Here is a 26571-nt window from a genome sequence, read left to right as displayed (position 1 = left end):
TCACTCCATACAGCGGTTGAAACATTGTATCTATTTTTTTCCATAAATGACATTTTGCAGATACACTTAGAGGAGCGCTGCAGATACACTTTTTGCCGGCTTGGAATTATTCTTATTTTCATCCTACTTCTTCTTTTTCTTCTTATGAGGATGAGGATGAAGAAGAAGAAGTAGGATGAAAATAAGATTAATTCCAAGCCGGCAAAAAGTGTATCTGCAGCGCTCCTCTAAGTGTATTTGCAGAATGTCATTTATGGAAAAAAATAGATACAATGTTTCAACCGCTGTATGGAAGGACAGTCCCAGAACTGTCATAAATAGTCTATTTCCGACAGTTCTGGGACATTCACTCCATACAGCTGTTTCAACCGCTGTATGGAGGGAATGTCATAGAACTGTCAGAAATAGACTATTAATGACAGTTCTGGGACTGTCCTTCCATACAGCGGTTGAAACATTGTATGTATTTGTTTCCATAAATGGTTGAAACATTGTATGTATTTGTTTCCATAAATGGATCCATTTATGGAAACAAATACATACAATGTTTCAACCGCTGTATGGAAGGACAGTCCCAGAACTGTCATTAATAGTCTATTTCTGACAGTTCCATGACATTCCCTCCATACAGCGGTTGAAACAGCTGTATGGAGTGAATGTCCCAGAACTGTCAGAAATAGACTGTTTCTGACAGTTCTGGGACAATCACTCCATACAGCTGTTTCAACCGCTGTATGGAGGGAATGTCATGGAACTGTCAGAAATAGACTATTAATGACAGTTCTGGGACTGTCCTTCCATGCAGCGGTTGAAACATTGTATGTATTTGTTTCCATAAATGGATCCATTTATGGAAACAAATAGATACAATGTTTCAACCGCTCTATGGAAGGACAGTCCCAGAACTGTCATTAATAGTCTATTTCTGACAGTTCTATGACATTCCCTCCATACAGCGGTTGAAACAGCTGTATGGAGTGAATGTCCCAGAACTGTCAGAAATAGACTATTTCTGACAGTTCTGGGACTGTCCTTCCATACAGCGGTTGAAACATTGTATGTATTTGTTTCCATAAATGGATCCATTTATGGAAACAAATACATACAATGTTTCAACCGCTGTATGGAAGGACAGTCCCAGAACTGTCATTAATAGTCTATTTCTGACAGTTCCATGACATTCCCTCCATACAGCGGTTGAAACAGCTGTATGGAGTGATTGTCCCAGAACTGTCAGAAATAGTCTATTTCTGACAGTTCTGGGACATTCACTCCATACAGCTGTTTCAACCGCTGTATGGAGGGAATGTCATGGAACTGTCAGAAATAGACTATTAATAGTCTATTTCTGACAGTTCTATGACATTCCCTCCATACAGCGGTTGAAACAGCTGTATGGAGTGAATGTCCCAGAACTGTCGGAAATAGACTATTTATGACAGTTCTGGGACTGTCCTTCCATACAGCGGTTGAAACATTGTATCTATTTTTTTCCATAAATGACATTCTGCAAATACACTTAGAGGAGCGCTGCAGATACACTTTTTGCCGGCTTGGAATTAATCTTATTTTCATCCTACTTCTTCTTCTTCATCCTCATCCTCATAAGAAGAAAAAGAAGAAGTAGGATGAAAATAAGAATAATTCCAAGCCGGCAAAAAGTGTATCTGCAGCGCTCCTCTAAGTGTATCTGCAGAATGTCATTTATGGAAAAAAATAGATACAATGTTTCAACCGCTGTATGGAGTGAATGTCCCAGAACTGTCAGAAATAGTCTATTTCTGACAGTTCTGGGACATTCACTCCATACAGCTGTTTCAACCGCTGTATGGAGGGAATGTCATGGAACTGTCAGAAATAGACTATTAATGACAGTTCTGGGACTGTCCTTCCATACAGCGGTTGAAACATTGTATGTATTTGTTTCCATAAATGGATCCATTTATGGAAACAAATACATACAATGTTTCAACCGCTGTATGGAAGGACAGTCCCAGAACTGTCATTAATAGTCTATTTCTGACAGTTCCATGACATTCCCTCCATACAGCGGTTTCCGGCAAAAAGTGTATGTGCAGAGTTCCTCTATTCTGCAGATACACTTAGAGGAGCTCTGCAGATACACTTAGAGGAGCTCTGCACATACACTTTTTGCCGGCTTGGAATTATTCTTATTTTCATCCTACTTCTTCTTCTTCTTCTTCTTCTTCTTCATCCTCATCCTCATCCTCTTCTTCTTCTTCTGAGGATGAGGATGAGGATGAAGAAGAAGAAGAAGAAGAAGAAGTAGGATGAAAATAAAATTAATTCCAAGCCGGCAAAAAGTGTATGTGCAGAGCTCCTCTAAGTGTATCTGCAGAATAGAGGAACTCTGCACATACACTTTTTGCCGGCTTGCAATTATTCTTATTTTCATCCTACTTCTTCTTCTTCTTCTTCATCCTCTTCTTCTTCTTCTGAGGATGAGGATAAAGAAGAAGAAGAAGAAGAAGAAGTAGGATGAAAATAAGATTAATTCCAAACAGGCAAAAAGTGTATGTGCAGAGCTCCTCTAAGTGTATCTGCAGAATAGAGGAACTCTGCACATACACTTTTTGCCGGCTTGGAATTATTCTTATTTTCATCCTACTGCTTCTTCTTCTTCTTCATCCTCATCCTCATCCTCAGAAGAAGAGGATGAGGATGAGGATGAAGAAGAAGAAGAAGAAGAAGAAGAAGTAGGATGAAAAGAAGAATAATTCCAAGCCGGCAAAAAGTGTATGTGCAGAGTTCCTCTATTTCTGACAGTTCTCTCACAGCTTCTTCACATGAACAGTGGTTGAAACATCTGTATCCTAAATGTAAACTAATAGATACAATGTTTCAACCGCTAAACATGTGTTCCTTCTGTCAGAGAACTGTCAGAAATAGCGGAGCTCACTGCAGGGACACTTTTGCCGGCTGATCGGGAAATGTTCGATTCGCGCACCCGAAGTAGGCAAAATTTCGGTTTCGCCGCGAATCGAATATTTCCTGAAATTCGACTCGAATTCCGGTTCGCCTGGTTCGATTCGCTCATCTCTAATTGCTATGATTCCAGATTTTGCACTAGATCAGACACAGGTAACATCTACTTAGCATTTGATACTTTATCTTAACTATTCACCCGCACTTTAAAATATATTTTTATTATTTAATACAGATCCATTTTATTGTAGATTCCTTCTACTGTGTTCAAGTCCATGTTCCATTTTTCTAAGGTATGATTTATACACAGAATTTGTTTTACATTCGATTTCTTCTAATGCTGTGATACATAACAGCTATTATAACATTTTTGTTACCCACACATAGGAATCTCTGTTCTTTCATCTGTTCTTTTGTTTGATTTATGAGCAGCTTATTTGCAAGGCTTAATGGTTTGCTACATATTAGTTTTCATTCCATTATTCACATTTAGCTTATGGTATTTCCAAATATAGATTTTTGTATGGTAGATATAAAACTAGTGGTTTTATGGTTTATTCATTTTTTTTTCGTATAATAACTCTCTACACACAACAGTACATTTTATGTGATAATTTATTAAATATTTTTACCTATGGTTTGTTTTAAAATGGTATATACTGTAATTCTTCGTTTACAATATTTTTATTGAAATTTTTCTTCACAAAAGCTAGAGAGGAAAGTTTTAAGGAGCATTACAATATAGTGGTTCTTTCACTGTAATAATACAGACAGATAATGTAATGACATAATGAATCAGGTTTTATTTGTTAATAAAGAATCAGAAGGCACATTCCACTACATAGCACAATGTTGCAAATTTTTATTGAACGTGGAGGAAATCTCAAACACACATTGAACATTGGACTCCAATGCAATCCTAATAAACTCCAAGTAACCTACCACTTTAGGGCAATAACCCATGAGTGGAATATATTATGCTAGAAAAACTTAACACTTACAATATAGTAAAAAAAATAAAACAGATGAACCACGTAGACAGAAAGTATACCATACTGTTCTCTCAATTCGGGCTATCTCCCCCTCAAAGGGAAGTCACACCATAAACCGTGCAATTCTAAACATAATCCCTGAGATTATTGTAATGCAACAATTAATATAAAAAGGCAAGAGTGTCTAAAGAGAGGAGAGAAAAAAAAGGGAGGAAAAACAAAAGGTAGGAAAAGAAACAGAGAGAAGAATAGGGGAGGTAAAGGACCTCAGTTGCTAGTTATCCTCTGCACTTTCCTCACGCTGTCACAGCGTGAGGAAAGTACTGCCAATAACCATCAATTGTCAGAGGAGGGATTGGTACCGATCACAGGGCAGTGCCACACATCAGTGCCCAGCAGTGCCACCCACCTGTGCCCAGCAGTGCTGCCCAGCAGTGCCACCCATCAGTGCCCAGCAGTGCCTCCAGTCAGTGCCACCCATCAGTGCCGCCTATCAGTGCCACATATCAGTACCCATCATTGTTGCAAATCAGTGCAAGCTCATCAATGCCACCTATCAGTGCCTGGCAGGGCCTGTCAGTGCTGCCTATCAGTGCCCATCAGTGCTGCCTATCAGTGCAGCCTCATCAACGCACGAGTGAAGGAGAAAAATTATCTGTTTGTAAAATTTTATAATAGAAACAAAGAATTTTTTTTAAATTTTTGCTATATTTTTGTTTATAGCGCAAAAAAATAAAACACCCAGCGGTGACTACATACCACCAAAAGAAAGCTCTATTTGTGTGAAAAAAATGATAAAAATTTCATATGGGTACAGTGTTGCATGACCACGCAATTGTCACTCAAAGTGCGACAGCGCTGAAAGCTGAAAATTAGCCTGGGCAGGAAGGGGGTATAAGTGCCCTGTAGGCAAGTGGTTAATAAGATAATCCTAAAACAGGGAATCAAAAGCCTTATGGACATCTAAAGACAACAGCATTCCCTGACGATTCCCCCGTCCATCACCATCCAAATGTATCGCAAAGATAACATCTATGATCTCCTGGTTTGGTCTGATGCCTGGCGGTTAGGAACAAGTCCTGCTTGGTGGGGATGGATATGTTGGGCAAGACAAGAATTCAGTCTAGATGCAAGCACCTTGGACAGGATTGTTAAGTCAGTGATTATCAAGGAAAGGGGCAATAAATAGGACAGTCCCCATGATCTTTCCCAGGTTTTGGTATGATGTGTATATAAGCCGCGTTCTCTAGAGGTGGGAGGTATGTACCCTGCTGGATTGCATTAAAAAAGGAGCACAATCAATATGTCTTGATATTTCCAGTAATAATGACCTGAAAAGCCATCAGGGACAGGTGTTTTAGAGGGATGTAAGTTCTGATGGCAAGTTTAATTTCTGGCTCCGAAAGTATATAATTCTTTATGATATTTTGTATCTATGTATGCATATATACACGTTTTTTTTTCATTTCTACTACTTATTTTGATTTTATGTCTGTTATGTAGCCCTGAGGGGGACGGTGTTGTGTTGCCCTTGAAACATATTGACTGTTGTTATGTAATGGTACTACAAACAGTTAAAGGCACTTTTATTATTATTATTATTATTATACAGTATTTATATATTATTATTATACAGTATTTATATATTATTATTATAGAGTATTTATATAGCACCAACAGTTCACTCAGCGCTGTACATTACAATGGGAGACAATACATGAGACAGTACAATAACAATACAATGCGATACACAAGGGGTTCGAGGGCTCTGCTCCTTGGAGCTTACAATCTTGGAGGGAGGGGATAGTAGTACGGGAGGAATAGCTGTGGGGGATCAAGTGGTTGGAAGAGTGGAGGCGATCGGCAATTAGCAGGGGGTGGGGTAGGCTTCCCTGAAGAGGTGGGTTTTCAGGGTGCGCCTAAAGGAGAGGAGAGTAGGTGATAGTCTGATGGATTGGGGTAGGGAGTTCCATAGGATAAGTGATGCCCTGGAGAAGTCCTGGAGGAGGGCATGGGAGGAGGAGACCAGGGAACTAAAGAGAAGGAGTTCTTGTGAGGAGCGGAGAGTGCGTTTTGGGTGGTATTTGGATATTAGGTCGGTGATGTAGTTTGGGGCAGAGTTATGGACAGCTTTGTACGTCACTTTGAGCTCTTTTGTGGTTTTTGGGAAGTTGCACATTGCAAAGGAATTTCTCCAAAGCTTAGTGAATGAGGTGAAGCTCTGCTGACTTTGATTAGCCAATCATGCACAAGCAAAAATACTGTTTTTTTTAATTTTCTTTACATTGGATATTCTCTGTAAAGGTAAATTTCACCACATTCACTAAACTCTGAGGAAAATTCACTTGCAAACTGTTACTTCCCTTTCAAAGTGAACAGCTTTGTTTGCCTTTAATGAATCACTCCCTTTAGCTTCTGTGAAAATAGAAACAGACAAAATGGTGTACATTTTTCAAAGTAATCCAAGGGAAACTGAAATAGATGCTGCCTTAAATGTGTAACATGAATACCATACAGTATAACCACTTGAGCTCTGGAAGGTTTTACCCTCTTCATGACCAGGGCATTTTTTTTGCTGTTCAGCACTGCGCTACTTTAACTGGCAATTGTTGAAAAAAAGACCAAAGATATTTTCTGCTTTCTGTGATAAAACATATCCAATAAAATCAAATTTCGTCATAAATTTAGGCCATAATATATTCTGTTACGTCTCTGGTAAAAAAAAATCCCAATAAATGTATATACAATTCCATAACAGTACAAATTCCCCCCAAATGACCCCTTTTTGGAAAGTAGACAGTCTGAGGTATTTAGTAAGAGGCGTGGTGAGTTTTTTGAAGTTGTAATATTTTTCAAAATTTTTTTGAGAACAAAGTAATTGAATAAAAATTGTTTTGTTTTCGCATTTTCTTTTAACATACGGTCACCAGTGCAGTACAGTGTTATCATATGACTGATGTGTCGGTGATCAGTGATACTAACTGGTGACAGTATTAACCACTTGCCTACTGGGCACTTATACCCCCTTCCTGCCCAGGCCAGTTTTCAGCTTTCAGCGCTGTCGCACTTTGAATGACAATTGCGCGGTCATGCAACACTGTACCCATATGAAATTTTTATAATTTTTTTGAGACAGAGCTTTCTTTTGCTAAACAAACCAAAAACAACTGAAAATTTTGAAAAAAAAACACTTTTTTTCTTAGTTTTTGTTATAACATTTTGTAAATAAGTGATTTTTTTCCTTCACTGATGTGCGCTAATGAGGCTGCAGTGATGGGCACTGATAGGCTGCACTGATGGGCACTGATGAGGAGGTACTAGTAGGTGGCACTGATGGGCATTGACAGGCATCACTGATGGGCACTGAAAGGCAGCATTCATATATGGCACTGATAGGTGGAACTGATAGGTGGCACTGATAGGCAGCACGGACTGGTACTGATAGGCTGCTCTGACTGGCACTGACTGGCTCTGTTAGGCGGCACTGATAGGCAGCATTGACGGGCACTGATAGGCGGCACTGACTGGCACTTATTGGCAGCACTGATAGGTGGCACTGACTGGCATTGATAGGTGGCACTGACTGGCACTGACACGTGACACTGAAAGGCAGCTCAGATAGGCACTGAAATGTGGCATTGATGTGCACTGGTAGGTACTGATATGATGTGCACTGGTAGGCACTGATGGGCACTGGCAGGAGGCATTAATGAGCACTGACAGCTGGCATTGATGGGCACTGACAGGTGGCACTGCTGGGGCTACACTGATCATCAGGGCACACTGATCATCAGTGCCCTGATGATCAGTGTACATGTCCCCTCCGAGAAATGCCAATTACCAGCTCTCCTCTCCTCTCGAGCTGTCAGCGTGACAGCTCGTGAAGAGAGAAATGCCGATTACCAGCATTTCCCTATTTACATGTGATCAGCTGTGATTGGACACAGCTGATCACATGACCGAGCCGACATCTTCGGCTCTTTCCTTTGATCGATGATCCGCTGTGTCCAAGGGACACAGCGCTCCACCGATCGCCATGCTGCGCGATCCCAGAGCCGCACACGTGCGGTTAGTGTGGGAGGACGTCATATTTTTTTTTCACTTTGCTGTTACAATGAAGATCATTGTAACAGCAAAGGTTTCAGCTGTCATGAATGGTTTAACTAGTCATACCAGCTGTGATCACTAGTGGTCTGTGATTGGCTACAACAAATCACATGGTACATGTTATGAATACTGTGATTGGCCCAGGTACCATGTGATAGCTGTGGGCCAATAACAGCTAGGTCAACACAGCTGTTATGAATATATTTATTCATAAAATCTTTGTTGACATTGTGATTATGTGATCACATAGCAATCACATGATCACTGGTCCCTGAGTACCCGGATCCGCATTCCGCTTTGTCTAGTGGACACAGCAGTCGCAGGAGGGGCTGCATGCACCTGTAGGCTCACAGCACCCCCCTTAATCCGAGCAGGCAGAATAACGTACATGTATGTGATTTTGCTTGCAGGTGCCGACTTGCCGCAGTATATGTATTGTGGTTGGTCAGCAAGTGGACCAAACAAAGGAGAAAGCACATACAAGTGGTTATTACTCTCGCCAATATCAATAAATCACCAATATACAGTATCAACAACACAAAAATCCCACAAACAAAGCAAACTCTTTTCAGATATATAACAAGTAACATTTACAATCAGTGTCAGACCTAATACAAGTCCTTTTAATCTTGGTTCACTACCACTCTTGTCCAAAAGTACATCTGTGCTTTCCAACCAACCACCTATGGAAAGCAGCTCACCATTATGGATGATATGAACTCTCTTTCTGGGAAGGTAAAAAAGCATCTGAAATCATCAACAGGCGATTAGGAACTCCTCTGTCACCTTGATTAATTTAGAAATCCTAAGAGTTTAATACTACAATCGGTCCATCTACTCTGAAGGTGGGCAAAGGATTAGAAAACAGGCACAGCCTGCAGTATATAAGTCTATCCCCTGCCAACATTCAGTAAAGGAAAACTCTTGAGTATGAGTATGTCGGCGTAGTGGTCTTTCTCCAGAGGTCCAAAACCACCTTCGGTAGTAAACTCATTTACAAACAATTTCATATTGGATAATAATTACTCTTACGTTTGACATCCATTGCTTCATCATGTAATTAGCAATAAAGAAAACAAAATCAATGCTATAGATAAAAACATTTATATGGCACATAGATTTAGAATATTTTTGTGAGTTCAAGATTGCAATGAACTGATACTACATAGGGTATTAAAAGTCAGACTTGGTGATCACAACAGTCTACGCACCACATCAGGTGGTGGACACATCTGACTACGATGTTATGTTGTGGTAAGTGTACTACTTTACATAATCTATATGCTTTAACCGCTTCCCTACTGCACTATAGCAGAACTACTGCAACAGGGCAGCAGGGCTGCGTAAAATCACGTATATATATATATATATATATATATATATACAGTATATATATATATATATGCACATATACGTGATTTTGTATTTCCGGCTACAGCTGTCAAATGGTGGCTACAGCTGTCGATCACCGGGTCCCGGCCCGTGATTCGCCTGCAGCACCTGGCCAAAGTCAAGGAACACTGACGGGGGAGAGGTCTGTATGTAAATAATACAGATCTCTCCCCTGTCAGCTCCAGCATGCTGCTTTGTATAATACAAAGCAGCATGCTTACACAGTAAAACACAGCACACAGTAAACCACACTCAACACACAGTTAACCCTTTGATGGCCCCAGATGTTAACCCCTTCCTGCCTAGTGTCATTAGTTTTATTAGCACTGATCACTGTATTAGTGTCACTGGGGATGTCAGTGACAGTCAGCCCCCCCCCCCCCCCCCAGTGTCAGAATGCCCACCTCAGTACCGCTATAAGTCGCTGATCACCGCCATTGCTAGTATTAAAAAAAATTAAAAAATAAAAATTCCAGTATATATACTGCCATTTGTAGATGCTATAACCTTCACGTAAACCAATTAATTTATATGTATTGGGATTTTTTTTAGCAAAGAATACATTTTGGCCTAAATTTATGAAGAAATTTGATTTTTAGAAAATTTTTACTGGATATGTTTTAGAGCAAAAAGTCAAAAATATTGTTTTTTTTTCAAAATTGTTGGTATTTTTTTGTTTATAGCACAGAAAAATAAAAAAACTCACAGGTGATCAAATACCACCGAAAGAAAGCTCCATTTGTGGGAAAAAAAGGACATAATTTAATTGCTGTGCAGCATTGCATGACCGCTCAATTGTAAGTTAAAGTAATGCAGTGCCATATTACCAAAAATGGCCCGGTCAGAAAGAGGGGTAAATCCTCTGGAGAGCAAGTGGTTAAACTGAGAAATTGCATGCACTTGGTGTACCAAAACAAAATCAGAACAGCAGCATGCTAGTGGTCTGAATACTAGAGTGTAAACATACAAATAAACCTAATGTTATATATATTATATTAGATAATACGTATAGTTACTTTATATTGATGTGGAGAGTAGAGACCTGTAATGTTCGCTCTTCTGGTCATGTACGGATACTACAAAGAGTATTAAATGTCATACTCTGTCATCACAGCAAGCCAAGCACGTAAGTACATTGGGTTCCTTCAGGACAATCTCTGACTATGATGCTGTGTTATGATGAGTGTATTCTACTCATTTACATGTGCAGGCATTTTATGTTAATATGAAATTTAGAAGCCTGTTATTACACCCTTATTGCAGTGTACAGATATTACAAAGGGTATTAAAAGTCAGATTCTGCAAACATATTAGTCCATATACATAAGCACAGGGCACCATCAGGGCAACTTTGACTATAATGTGTTGTCATTTTGTTATAAATGTACTACACCTGTTTATGTGTACTGTTTCTTAATCTGAAATATAGAAGCCTGTAATGAGTCACACTCCCTAATTTATATGTAGCAGGAATTTCCTTTGCTAACATTAACAGTGAATGAATAAACATTATGTACGCACAACTCACAAGGTTTTTTTTTAGTAAAGTGATACTAATGTAGAAAATCTGCACACGACATATAACACACATTGTCTGCTACTGACATTGAAGAGTGGGTAGTGTTTTCAGAGATTCTTTGCATCACTCCATTGCATAAGGTTCCAGATAAAATAATAAAATATAAATTCACTGCTGCAAGGGGAGGAATGACAACTCATGGGGCCCCCTGGCGATATGGGATCATGGGGCCCCTGTGCCCTCGCCCACACCCAAAAAAGCCTATGAAAATGCCAATGAAAGGTACCAGGGGCAGTGCCCGAATGCTCGAATGGTCAGTCCACCCCTGACTGCTGCTCAACTTTACAATTCTGTTTTCAAGAGAATGATAATTTCACTTGGATAGGTTCTAAACATATTTACAGAGGAAAGAAGCCCATGACATCAAATGGTATGAACAATTGGTGTGCGCTCATCTGATGTTACAAGCCACAGTCAGGGGACTTTAATAAAGCAGTAATGACACTTTATGGCAGTAGTTCCCTACCAAGTGAACTACCTGTGCCCAGGGGCGGACTGACAACTTATGGGGCCCCCGGGCAATAGGGGATCATGGGGCCCCTGTGTCCTTGTCCAAACTCAAAAAAGCCTATGAAAAAGGTATCAGGGGCATCTCATGGGGCCCCCTACTGACCCTGGGCCCTCGGGCAGTGCCTAGTTTTCAAATGGTCAGTCCACCCCTGCCTGTGCCTAATTCAGGCAAGCATTTGCACCAGTTTTGGTCAAATTTCCAACATGTGTGCATGTTTAATATTCTGTGTATAGCTTTACAGAACAGACAGTGCACAGTCCACATGTGTTTTTCTGCTGCTTCTCTGCTAACAGGAAATAGGAACTTTGTTACAGAGAAAAGACATAGAGTTTATCAAAGATGCAGCTACAAACTTATAAACACTGCCATCTACTGCTTAAAGACTATATCTTTACTGAATGCTGCTACAGTACAGTAGTTGTTGCACAAAAATACATGAAAAATGTATTCCAACACCCCCACTCAACAACTACTCCTTATATTAGTCCCATCAATTTCAGATCCCAGTTCTATAAATCTATTTCTTGTAAGCGGCTTTGATCCACTTTTGTTTCTCATGGGTTGGAAGTCTTTGCATCTAATCCCATGAATTTGGCTCTGGTTTTAATGCTACTTGAGCAACACAGAACAGACGTTTGGTTGGGATGCCTTTGTTGCTTCTGGTGGATTTCCTGATTGAAGCCTGGTTTCTTATTTTACAGTATTTGGATTATCTGCATTGATTTATATTTCTGTGTCACTTCAATGATTATCTTCGTATAATACATGTGGAATTTCCTTCAGTTTGAAGCTTTTGTGTTCACAGCATCCTAAAAGTACACATTCCTTTGCGCAAGCATCCTATTTTGTATATTCTTCTTTTGGGATGTGCACATAGGCTTTACTTCCAAAAATGTTTAGATGCTTTAAATTTGAGGTTTTTCCATTCTACAGTTCATATGGAGTTTTCTCTCTGATTTTCCTGGTAACTGATTTTGGAGATAAACAAAAAGAGAAAATGCCATCATATAGGGTGTAACCACCCATCAAAGGGGTCTCTCTGACTCACCCTATATTGGGGTGTGGATTAAAACCAAATATAAGCATGTTAGAAAAAGTTAGCAGCTGACTAGAGCAAACTGCAAAAAAGAACGGTATTTTAAATCCAATACAGAGTAATCAAAAAACATCAATAGTAGATGCAAGTAATTTCTTTATTATGATCATTAGGATCTTCTGAAGGGGTGGGCGTATGACATGGTGAGCACTACAGTCTATCAAAAAAATAAAAACAGTGAGTTAAAAACAAAAACAAAAGAACTTCCTGCGTATACACTTAGCTGCATCATGGTGATTGAGTGCATGGCTTTTTGCATGGTTTTTTACTTTCACAATAAAAAACTTTATAAATTGCTCTAGTCGTAGAGTGATATATATGCTTGAATGCCCATGTAAAAAATTCTATATAGAAAAAACTAAAAGATCCTTAAGAGTACGCATAAGTGACCATCTACGTGATATTAGAAATGATCATAAAAGTAAAACTGAAAAAGAAAGGGAAAATCCCCCAGCCCAACATTTTAAGGAAGTACATCAAGGTAAAACAGAAGGCCTGAAAGTGAAAGGCATTTTTCTCCTTAATATTTCATCTAGAAGAGGTGACTTTGATAGAATTACTTTACAAAAAGAGAAATTTTGAATTTATACGCTGGGGACTTTGATACCCCAGGGGTTAAATACTGAATTAAATTTCAAAGTATTTCTTAAATAAATAACATGCTTCAAAAATATTCTATCAATAATATTTTATCAACATATAACTTTTCATTTCTCCATAGATGAAAATGATAACTTAATGTTCTACCCCTATATTGTCATCTGTTGAACAACAATGAAAAAGTATAATCTGTAATATATCTGCTGACTGTTAGCCACCCTTTGATGATCTATATATGAAACAATGTAGTGATGACATTTCACAAGAGGGTGAGAAACGGAATATATTATGCAAATACTGAGCTATATAAGGATTGGAAAAATGTCCCATGCCAGTTCTGATGAAGTCCGCGATGATTGGCAGATGAAACACGTCAACGTAGTGACATCATCACGCCCTGCGTAACACCATGCTGCTATTTCCATGAGGTGGAAGAGGTACACCACACACCTCCATCTTGGATCGTCACTGGGCAAGATGGAAACCGCTAGCTAATGAGCTTACTCTCGGGAGTTTACTAAGTAATGTATAGCGATGCATACAACTTCCACCGTTGGCAAATAATTTTTTGATATGTGCAAAGCATTGATTTGCATTCTGATATTATACGGAACTTTTTGTTCATAACCTTTATAAGGAACTTTCTTGCTCTTACTTAGAAGATACATTTTTGGGCCAATTAAGGGCTAACTTACATCTACATGAGTCCATGTTATTACATGATCAAGATTCCAGATATTTATACGCCATCTATGTTTGAAGATTCATATAACATTTTTTATATGAACAAGAGGAAATCTCCTTCATTGAAAACGGATCATTAGATATCCTTTCTTAATATAAATCCAATAACAGAGTTCATTGGGGTATTTACCTTATATTACATATTTAAATATCCATTTATGATCTCTCTTCATCTGACTAATATGTTCATGTCATTTATTTTAGATTTAGCATTATATTGCCATTAATAGATGTCACTCCGTTAAAGAAATATTGGCCGTTTGAGGCTGGAAACATATTGTAAATTTTTCATATCAGCAAACCATTTATGACGATGATGAGATATAATGAAGGTAATATTTTAGATTAAAAAAAATCCCTCCATATAGTAATTACTTAATGATTTCTGAAATAGATCTATCTTGATATCATACTCATGAATATGGTGATTCTTCTTATACAGTGGGGCAAAAAAAGTATTTAATCTGCCACCAATTGTGCAAGTTCTCCCACTTAAAAAGATGAGAGAGGCCTGTAATTGGCATCATAGGTAGACCTCAACTATGAGAGACAAAATGAGAAAAAAAATCCAGACAATCACATTGGCTGATTTGGAAAGAATTTATTTGCAAATTATGGTGGAAAATAAGTATTTGGTCAATATGAAAAGTTCATCTCAATACTTTGTTATATATCCTTTGTTGGCAATGACAGAGGTCAAACGTTTCCTGTAAGTCTTCACAAGGTTGACACACGCTGTTGCTGGTATGTTGGCCCATTCCTCCATGCAGATCTCCTCTAGAGCAGTGATGTTTTGGGGCTGTCACTGGGCAACACGGACTTTCAACTCCCTCCAAAGGTTTTCTATGGGGTTGAGATCTGGAGACTGGCTAGGCCACTCCAGGACCTTGAAATGCTTCTTACAAAGCCACTCCTTCGTTGCTCGGGTGGTATGTTTGGGATCATTGTCATGTTGGAAGACCCAGCCACGTTTTATCTTGCTGATGGAAGGAGGTTTGCGCTCAAAATCTCACAATACATGGCCCATTCATTCTGTCCTGTACATGGATCAGTCGTCCTGATCCCTTTTGCGGAGAAACAGCCCCAAAGCATGATGTTGCCACCCCCATGCTTCACAGTAGGTATGGTGTTCTTTGGATGCAACTCAGCATTCTCTCTCCTCCAAACACGACGAGTTGTGTTTCTACCAAACAGTTCTATTTTGGTTTCATCTGACCATATGACATTCTCCCAATCCTCTTCTGGATCATCCAACTGCTCTCTAGAAAACTTCAGACGGGCCCGGACATGTACTGGCTTAAGCAGGGGGACACGCCTGGCACTGCAGGATCTGAGTCCCTGGTGGCGTAGTGTGTTACTGATGGTAGCCTTTGTTACGTTGGTCCCAGCTCTCTGCAGGTCATTCACTAGGTCCCCCCGTGTGGTCCTTGGGTTTTTGCTCACCGTTCTTGTGATCATTTTGACCCCACGGGGTGAGATCTTGCGTGGAGCCCCAGATCGAGGGAGATTATCAGTGGTCTTGTATGTCTGCTATTTTCTAATTATTGCTCCCACAGTTGACTTGTTCACACCAAGCTGCTTGCCTATTGCATATTCAGTCTTCCCAGCCTGGTGCAGGTCTACAATTTTGTTTCTGGTGTCCTTCGACAGCTCTTTGGTCTTCACCATAGTGGAGTTTGGAGTGTGACTGTTTGAGGTTCTGGACAGGTGTCTTTTACACTGATAACAAGTTCAAACAGGTGCCATTGATACAGGTAATGAGTGCAGGGCAGAGGAGCCTCTTAAAGAAGAAGGTACAGGTCTGTGAGAGACAGAAATCTTGCTTGTTTGTAGGTGACCAAATACTTATTTTCCACCATAATTTACAAATAAATTCTTTCCAATGTGATTGTCTGGATTTTTTTTCTCATTTTGTCTCTCATAGTTGAGGTCTACCTATGATGCCAATTATAACAGTCCCTCTCATCTTTTTAAGTGGGAGAACTTGCACAATTGGTGGCTGACTAAATACTTTTCTGCCCCACTGTACATATTATTCACTACTCATATTGACTTCTTAGGATTTTTTCTACTTGCTACTTCTATATTCAGAACTGATGACCACATATGTGAAGTGAAAAGACGTATGCTCTTAAAGTCATGTCATTATTGGAAATCAGCAAGGAAATCTAATTGTGAAGATAGCATCACTCAGAACACACTGAAAGTGGACTCTCCATACAGTACTACAACCTCTCCTATATGAAGATTTCTTAATCACCATGATGCAGCTAAGTGTATATGCAGGACATGCTTTTGTTTTTGTTTTTAACTCACTGTTTTTATTTTTTTTGATTGACTGTGTGCTCACTGAAGAAAATTAATTATATCAAATTTATAGTTTGGCACTTATATTATATTGATGGCAAGAATGCAAAATATTTGGTTTTTATGATTAATCATAATTAATAATAAAATGTTTGAATGGTCGCCTTAAGCCGATGATAATATTTATTTCTTCAGTAAAATAAGCTGAGACAGTTAAACTGAGACAGCTGAGCTAGTTAACCAGCTGATAGGTGAGTATTCCATAATAAGGCATAGCTGGTTATAGGACTCTGGTGGAAAATGTCAAGGGTGTTAGAAGTGACTCATTATAGAATAACTATTACATAATGTATTTTAATAGTATCTGTGTGTATTTAGCTTATGATTTCTAAGTTGGTAATATTGTTACATATGTAGATTAGTGGTTATACATTATTAAGATATTGTAAAGATACGTTCTTAATTTATATTATCATTTAAATATGAGTAGCTGATGTTACATCACCAGCTTATTATGGACATCACATATGTACATGTCCATCAAAAACACCATATATGTAGCGCCCAGGGGCGGACTGACAACTCATGGGGCCCCCGGCAATAGGGGATCATGGGGCCCCTGTGTCCTTGCCCAAACTCAAAAAAGCCTATGAAAAAGGTACCAGGGGCATCTCATGGGGCCCTCTACTGACCCCGGGCCCTCGGGCAGTGCCCGAGTTTCCAAATGGTCAGTCCGCCCCTGGTAGCACCCCCTCCCTTCTATGAAATTGCTCTGCAAAGCAGTATTGATTTCCATACAAGGTCTCAAGATCCCAAGTTATGACGCTTACTTGCTTCATAAAAGACCATAAGGGACAGTTTGACGGAGACGCTCACATTCATACATAATCAAACACACACACACGGCTGTCCAAACAGACACGCATAAGAACATTCTGAGAAGCTGGAACAGATGCGTGCTGTAAGACAAGAAATAGTCATTAACATCACTTCCTTCTTCTTACTCGGACTCAGCTGCGTTGAACAAGACAAGACTCGAGAAGGACAAAGAGAACATGGAAGGTGCACATGGCCAGACAGCCATGACAATAATGACTTATCTTTAAACTTCTGCTTGATATTTCTGGTTTTATCTACATGGAACTGTTCATGATACACTTTACATTGTTATTTTAAGCCATTTTGTGATAGAATAAAATCACACTTTATTTTTTATTTCAACGGCTCTTTCATTTATAATCGCCTCAAGACACTAAAGAAGTATTACATGTGTCAAAAATCCAACACTCCCCATGTCATACGCCCACCCTTTCAGAAGATCCCAGTGATCATAATAAAGAAATGATTTGCATCTACTATTGATGTTTTTTGATTACTCTGCATTGGATTTAAAATACCGTTCTTTTTTGCAGTTTGCTCTAGTAAGCTGCTAACTTTTTCTACTATGATTTTGGAGATAGCATGCAGTTATAATTGCTTCCTCCCAGTATGTAGTTGGCATATCTGCATCAAACGGCATAGTTCTTCTACTTTCACATAGAGTATGGTTCATTCTGTCTGCAACTTCATTTTGTTTTGGGTTGTATGGTACAGTAGTTTGAAATATTATGCCATGCTTTCTCAGAATCCCTTGTGTATTATCACCTGTATGTTCAGTTCCATTGTCTGTGCGCAATACACTCTTGGAAGGTCACTAGCCCTTATGGGGAAGTCAGGAAGTGACGAAATGCATCAAGGGACGTGACGTCGGACGTTGCACGGTGACCGGAAGTGGAGGAGCGGCCATCTAAATTGAGGTTACATCGATATTGGTGTTCCTGGAAGCTGCTTGTGAGATGGGAATGGGAATATATGCGGTTTATATGCGGTTTTATATTATTTTCATGTAAGCACATCTAATAAAGCCTGGATCTAATTTATTTGACATACTACACTATATGGTATTTCTTCTTCTATGAGTGATTGCCTATGGATGGCTCTGGAAAGTAATATGTCATGCTTGGAAGTATGGGAAAACCCGGCATCTGGTATAGCATTTGTGGGATAATCTTGAGGAGTGGTGGCATATCAGATTATTTCTCCTAGAAGGCTTTTTGATCACATATTTAGGGTAAGAGTATTCACTCTAGCCACATAGAAGTGTTTATATAGGAGTGTACACGGAGTGCCTCACTAATTCACGTGTTTTCACATTGTGTTTTTATATTGTGTTTTCACAATTTTTCACATATATATATAAGGTTTGTATTGTTGAAAGGGGAGAGAAAGAGAGAGGAAAGACCACCTTCAAATGGTGAATAACGGCCACAGGGAGGTGAGAGGAACAACAGTCTCCCCACCAAGAACCAATCTTTCCCCATAACCAAAGTTCTCAGCTACAGATACTCTATCTTGTGGCCAAAAGTTAATATAGCACTGCCTAATGGCATGTCTAAACAGGAATAGCTCCCTATAATTTAAAGATCTTATAGAAATGGCTTGAAGCTAATATTTTCATTAAACCTGGGAATTTTGTGGCCTCCAATTAGAAGATCCATTTAGTTTCAAGCTGAAGAAGACGTTTATTGATATTCCCACCTCTCACAGAGTGTGGTATATGTTCCAAGGCAAAAAAGTTGTGAAAATATTTTTATCTTCAGATCTGTGGGATAATGAAAATCAAATCATAATGAATTTGCATATTGTTAATTAAGATATTGGCATGATGAATCTCTGTGGACAGGAATGGAAAGATTTTACTTCCCATATACAACAAGAAGTAGTGGGGTCAGAGAATAACCAACAAGATCTGGATTTGTATTTTCAATGATTGAAGCAATTGTTAAGCAAAAAATCTATGCTTTGGCATAAAACATTCTTTGAACAATATACTGAATGTAAATGTGTTCCCTTTGGACTCCAGTATCCAGATTTTCCCAAATGTTAGCAGTTAATATGGAATCTTGCTCCATTCGGCTGATGGAGATTTTATTTTCCAATACTTTTTATTGAGAATTTTCAAGTTACAAACAGTGCAAAAGACAAATGTCATGTTATCACAGAAGATGTCGAATAGCACAAAAGAACACCTGGGTTAACAGCAGACATACCTTAGTAAACTAAAGAATCTGTGCGAAAACAACCGGGTAATTCAAACAGAAAATTCCCAGCATTAAGTGCACCAGGTATAGAAGAGTCAGTGGTCGTAATCCCATGAATCACACAGAACGAGCATCAAGGAAAACATGATAGATGTTGTAGAGCAAAGAGGGGAGAAGAAGTCGGGAAATATCAAGGCACGGAAATGTACTGAATCCATGGGTCCCATGTTCTATCAAATTTGTCAGTATTGTTGTGTAGAATACACGTGAGTTTGTCATTAATCATGATCCAATTCAATTTATTCTTAACGTTTTAAAGCGGAATAATTGATCTCTTCCAGTGCTTAGCAATAGTGATTATTGCTGCTAACAGCATGTAGGTAAGCAATTTAAGGGATTTTTTTGGCACTGTATTTGGAAATTTATGAAAGAGGGCTGTCTCCGGGGCCCTGCGAACATTCACCCCCGTCACCGTGTAGATAAGGTTAAACATGCGAATCCAAAATTTAGTTGCTGTCGGGCATCGCCACTAGATGTGGAACATAGAACACATCTGGCCGCAACGCCAAACGCACATTGGTGAGCCAGATGGATGCATCTTCGCAACCCGGGTGGGAACTAGGTACCATCGCAATAATGTTTTATAATTTGCCTCAATTAAGGTGGTATTGATAGAAACCTTAGATAATGCTAAGGCTATATCTTGCCAATCAGGTAGATCATAGCTAACATTCAGGTCCTGTTCCTATTGATCCATGTAGGAAAGTTTACAGCTCGGATCAGTAAGAAGGGCATAAACCGTAGAAATAGATCTCTAGAGAGATTATTATTCTGACAGGAAAGTTCGAAATTGGTAAATCCCGAGATGACCCTCAAATAGAAACAATGAAAGTAAAGTGGGGAAAAAAAGGAAAGAAAAAAGAAGAGACAAAAGACCCTGAGCCCAGAAAATGGCTAGCATCAAACCAAATGGCATAACAACAATATGCAGCATAAAACAGTAAAGTACCAAATATCCCAGACACAAAGTCAAGGAACGGAACAGTCTCCACAAAAGCAAAGCAGTGGGGAGAGTCTTTCGATTAGGGAGAGCGCATAGACTCTTCCCGGCGCTATGGGGTCTGGAAAAGACATGTCTGTTAAAGGCTCCTAACACCAGAAACTAGAGTATCTGACATGTAAACAATCTAACCCATAAACAATTAAAGATTGATATGACTAGAGAACAAAACCTACTCAACAATTCAAAAAACAAAGGCGGGGGCCAATGTCCTACAACAGGACCATGGAGAGGTCCCCGCCCAATATAAGACCAGCCGGTAACCAGCAGAGTCTTTATGGAACCTGACATGGAATAGCAGGTTTCTTCTTCCTGAGAGATGGAGACCTCAGAGGCGAAAGTGGGGGAGGGGGGCTGTAAGCTTTAGGAGGGATCCTTGAGGAGGGGCTAAGAGAAATAAAGCCCAAGTTCAACAAAATTTTCTCTCCATCAGAGAATGTAGAAAAGGTGTAGGACTTGCCATTATAAGCAAATTGTAAGTGAAATGGATAATTCCATCTATATTGGATGTTCCTTTGAATTAAAGGTGAAAGTAATGGTTTGAACTCCCTCCGTTTTTGTATAGTGGCTTGAGAAATGTCTGCAAAGAATTGAATCTTGTACCCTACGATTTCCAAGTCAGGATGTTTCCTGGAATATCGCATCACTGCCTCCTTGAATCTGAACAAATGGGGTTTAACGATTATATCCTGAGGAGGCCCATCTGGTTTTAAGGGGACCAGAGCTCTGTGGATACAGTGTCTGAATGTCGTTGGCATCCGGCACTGCTGATAGTATAACGGAGTGAGCAACTGAAGCAATATCTTTGACCGTTTCCGGCAGGCCTCTATTCCGGACGTTTTACCAGCTGGCATGGTTCTCAAAATTGTCTATTTTCGCATAAGCTTCATCTAGGCAGTCTTGTAGGTCGGCAATCCTGTTGAAATTATGAGACACTCTGTGAACTGGATCATCAACTATAGTTTCAATGTTTTCCAGGCGGTTTCCGATCTCCCTGAAATTATGTTTTAAGTCAGAGGCTAATTTAGTGGTAGCTTTTTTCCCATTCTCTCTGAAGTAAATCACCAAAACAGTCCCCTGAGCAGTGCAAAGGCACAGGTGGATAAGCAGGAGAGTCCACTGGACCTGCAGGAGCTGAACCCTGGATGCTGATTTAGCTGGTGAATATGTCAGCCATTTCCCTGTCTAGCAGGGAGGAAGCCTGGTTATCATGGCCTGGTGACAGGACCGCAGCCTGAGGAGGAGACTTGGTGGGGCTAGAGAGAGACCTGGAGAGAGTGGAGTGAACACTCACGTGGGCTGGGGAGCCAGGGGAGCCATCACTATGCTTCCCAGGACTAGAGGAGGGGAGCTGGGCCCGCTGTGGTGTAGGCTGTTTTTCCTCAGCAACTGAAAAACTCTGGGAGCCAGGGCTGACCGCCATCTTGCCTCCCCCTCCCTTCTTCATTGTGGCAGCTCAGGAGCTGCTAGCAGATCTCCCAGCCAGTCGGGTGGGCATTGGAGGTCCCCCACCCCCTCCACAAGCAGGCCTGGTAAGTTGCAGGGAGGAACAGGGTCAGGAGCCCCAAATTATCCCCCTAAGGCACCGGGAATGTGCAGAGCGGCTAGAACTGCATCTGCTCTGGCCGCCCGTGCGCTCTCCTGATGGAGATTTTAAAAGAGAATTATCAAAAGGAAATTAGTTTATTAGATGAACAAATCAAAACGGTTAACTCTCAAAATGTTGAACTTATTTCCCATCCACAATTTGAAAACAAACAGAAGGAGCTTAACGAGTTCTTAGAACAGTGCATAAAAGTTTCTAATAAAAAAAAATGATAAGGGATTTACTTGCATTTGAGACTGGCAGGGCATATAGATGGCATAGATCCCCTAGAAACAGAAAGGTACGTCCTCCTCCTCCACCCGAGTCAGCATTGAACACTGCACCTGATGGCTCTATCACTTAATACGACACTGATTTAATTTCTTCAATGTCTTCTTTATCTTCACAGCAGGATGACTCCACAACCTCACAGGTCTCTTAATGTCTCACTCATAAGAAACACAAACATGGAGGTCAGGGCACCTACAACCCACGAATAAAGAGACAAAATACCAGCACTAGTGACTTTTCTGAAGCTGGGGGTCATACCCAGATCCCACTTACTTTTTCTTTTTCTCAAACTGTAATGTCTTCTTTTTCCTCTGGTAGAGGTTCTAATACACTGAATTTGGGTGTTGGTGGAGTTTAACCCCTTCCAGAGATCCAAAAGGTACAAGTAAACAAAGTACCTTCTATAACTTTGCAGGGACCGCACCCCCATCAGGAGGACAGGCAAGTTGGATCCGTTTGTGGTCTGAAAGAATCATTAAATGATGAATTGTGAATTATCAACCTGTCCTCTTATGTTCTCTCTGAAGAAGATAAATCAGTTAAACTTGTGATTAAGCTTCTGCCCTACATATCAAGCTGATAGGTTTGAATTAGCTAAAGACCTTATACTGTTTGCAAGGAAACTTACCTTAAATGTTATTCATGACAAAACTATCACCCCTCAACAATCTTTGAGTGAGGATCTCGAGTTTTGGAAGGACTTTTCAATAAATGATTTTCAAGCGCTCAGGGATCTCATGCTTCTGTGGGAAGAGGGTAACCCGGGGGAGAATGAAATCTCTATAAGTACAAGTTTTGACAAGAAGTATATGACCAGTACATCTATAATAAAATATAAGAAAAAAATCTCCCTTCTTCCCCTCATTAAAAAAACCATCCGTATCTGGGCATTGGTCCAAAAAGTTCTTCATGATATCAGGCAAATGAAAGACATACCTTTGGGTGTTGCAAACCTCACTCCTATTCAGATACAGGTATTTGACAAATTATGAAAAAATCAGAATATCATTATTAAACCCTCAAATAAAGAGGGTAACATTGTACTGATAGACCGCACAGGGTATATCAAGATGTGCCATGATATTCTGAAAAACTCAAATTGGTATAAATGTATACCAGAAATGAAAATAGATAAATTTCAGGATGAATTTAGACAGATTATCACTATAGCATTTGAGGGGGGAATCATAGACAAAAATACCTTTGAATTTTTTAATGTTCAGTATCTGGTTACACCCATGTTTTACTCACTTCCGAAGGTGCATAAAAATCTTAAAAATCCACCTGGTCGCCCCATAGTATCAGGGATTGGCTGTATATCAGAGAACACCAGCAAAGTAATTGATGACTAATTGAGACCCTTTGTGGTCTCCTTGCTGTCCTATGTGCACAACACTAGAGATCTCCTGCGCCTAATCGAAGATACGGTTATACCTGAAGATTCATGGTTAGTCAAAATTGATGTAGAAGCACTTTATACTGTAGCTCTATTCTCCATTCTCTGGATGTGGCTACTATTGCTGAATTTCTTAAAGAGAAAGACCATTCATTGTGGTCATATAACCAGTTTGTCTTGGATCTACTACAATACATTCTGACTAGGAATGTTTTCGTGTTTGATGGCTCCCACTACCTCCAGGTGCAGGGGGTGGCGATGGGGACACGATGTGCCCAATCGTACACCAACCTGTACCGAGGGGGGTGTTAGTGATCTTTATTTTTTGGTGATCCTTCGGCAATACATCTGTGTCATGTGCTAGCGTGGCACAGATACATTGATGATATCTTTAAGGTTTGGACCATAAATTGGATCTTCCAATTGGAGGCCACAAAATTCCTAGGTTTAAATGAAAATATTAGCTTCAAGCCATTTCTATAAGATCTTTAAATTATAGGGGGCTATTCCTGTTTAGACATGTCATATCTTTGTATTAGATAGATATACAAGTTTTCATTGTTAGGTGTGTTGTATGGGAATTATGGGTCTTGATGTGTTTGATGTATTCAGGGACATGCTGGTGATTGTCATACTTCTTTGGACATTAATCAGTTCAGTACGAATGCTATGTGGAGAGCGGTGGGGCTTTGAATGTATTGGATTTGCTTGAAAGTAGTTGGGTGTGTGAGCCCTTCCCTCCCCCCCGTTTGCGTCATTGGTATCCAGTTGAGATAGGATGCCCAGGTTGTGGTAATCCTCTTTTCATAGAAAGAATCTATTCAATGCCGAGTTGTTTCTGTATTATGCCAAATTGGGCAGTGCTATATTAACTTTTGGCCACAAGATGGAGTATCTGTAGCTGAGATCTTTTGTTATGGGGAAAGATTGGTTCTTCTTGGGTTGAGGAGACTGTTGTTCCTTTCCCCTCCCTTTGGCCAGTATTCAACGTTTGGAGGTGGTCGTTCCTCTATCCTCTCCCCTTTCAGAAGTGGCTAAGTTCATCTCCTGTTTGGGGGCAGGGGGAGATGATGGCGCCAGCCCGAATGGGGGCGGTAACTAGGAGTCAGGGTGGATGGAACTGGTCCGCCCCGCTACCACTGCGCATGCACGTGCTATGGCAGCTTGCACATGTGCAGTGGCACACCCACACATGCCGGCATTGCACACCAGGCACAAGCATGGTAAGCGTAGGGTGGGAAGCGGATGCTTACTCCTATATAACCTGGCAGAGATGGAGGGGCAGTGTCGCATTGGATCCCTTGGAGACATGTGAGTACACTGACAGAGAGAGGTGAGGACTAAACCACATGAGTTATGTGATGGGTCATTCAGCTATATGTCTCCGGTTATGTGGTTAGGACTCCTCATTAGTTCATGCTCTCTTGTATTAAATGTCTCTATTCACCTGGCTCTCTTGGCCTTTTGGACATTAATGGTGCATTTTATCTGTGAGACTGCTGGGCCATTGAACGATTGGAGATAATATGACAATTTTCTTTTGGTTGGTTCATAAAGGAATATTTTGGCCATTTTTGGTATAGAGGAGTTAGCGTTGTTTCCTGGGTAGTCATACATATACATATTTTCCCACTTTAGGGTTGATCTTAAAGTGACAGATGTCCTCAAGGAATATTATCTCTATTCCTATCATCTATTGAGGTATTTATATAGTAACATCTCCCTTTGTAATTTTTTGGAATTAGGCTTTATTTTCTGAGATCGGTTACTCGGATACCGATTTATTATATTTATAGGTAGAGGTTGTTGTATTTTATTCCATCCCTCCTTTCTCCCCATGCTTGAACTTCTCTCTGTGCATGCTTTGACTGGGCTGCTTTTTGCGTTGCATTTTGTCCTGCACATACTCATCATTCCTCCACGGGTTGGTCCAGATGTGTAAACAATCATCACTATGGATAATTTGATTTATCTATTACATTTGTGAAGGTTATTGTGTATTTTTCAATGTATAAACATTAGTAAAAGCTTATATCCTATGTTTGAAAGAAATGACAATATATAAAGACTATATTTCTGACACCTTCTGTATTTACAGTGCTTTCCCCTGGTGCTTTAAATCCCTGAAGAAGCCCACCTGGCGAAACGCATTGGAATTTTCACATCGCCTCCCCAACTTGAGACTACTTTAGTATATACCAGCAAATGACGTCATGAGTATTCTGTAGAACAAATGATAGGAGAGATGTTTGGGTTCACTGTACTGAAGGATCTGGGAGTTCTGGTAGATCACAAGCTTAATAACGGCATGCAATGCAATGCCAAGCTGCAGTTTCTAAAGCAAGCAAAATCCTCTCTTGTATTAAAAGAGGTATAGACTACAGAGAGAGCTATCGCTCATTTTACCCCTGTACAAATCATTAGTATTACCTCATCTGGAATATGCAGCTCAGTTTTGGGCACCAATTCACAAAAAGAACATTGGGGAACTGGAGAAAGTACAGAGAAGGGCAACTAAACTGATAACAGGCATGAAGGAGATCAGCTATGAGGAAAGATTAGAGGGACTGAATTTATTCTCTCTTGAGAAGAGGTGATTAAAGGGGGATATGATCAACATGTATAAATATATCAGTGGTTCATATAGTGAACTCAGTGTAGAGCTTTTCACCCTGAAGTCATCACAGAGGACAAGGGGGCACTCTTTACGTTTGGAGGAAAAAAAAATTAATCTCCAAACTCGGAAAGGTTTCTTCACAGTAAGAGCTGTGAAAATGTGGAATAGACTCCCTCAAGAGTTGGTTCTGGCCAGATCAGTGGATTGCTTCAAAAAAGGTCTGGATTGTTTCTTAGATACACAGAATATACCTGGATACTAACATTTA

Source organism: Staurois parvus, unplaced genomic scaffold, assembly GCF_062004578.1.
Source record: "Staurois parvus isolate SC_StPar_1 unplaced genomic scaffold, SC_StPar_1.0 ptg000780l, whole genome shotgun sequence".
NCBI lineage: Eukaryota > Metazoa > Chordata > Amphibia > Anura > Ranidae > Staurois > Staurois parvus.
The sequence above is the reverse complement of the archived record's forward strand: the minus strand, read 5'-3'. Positions refer to the sequence as shown.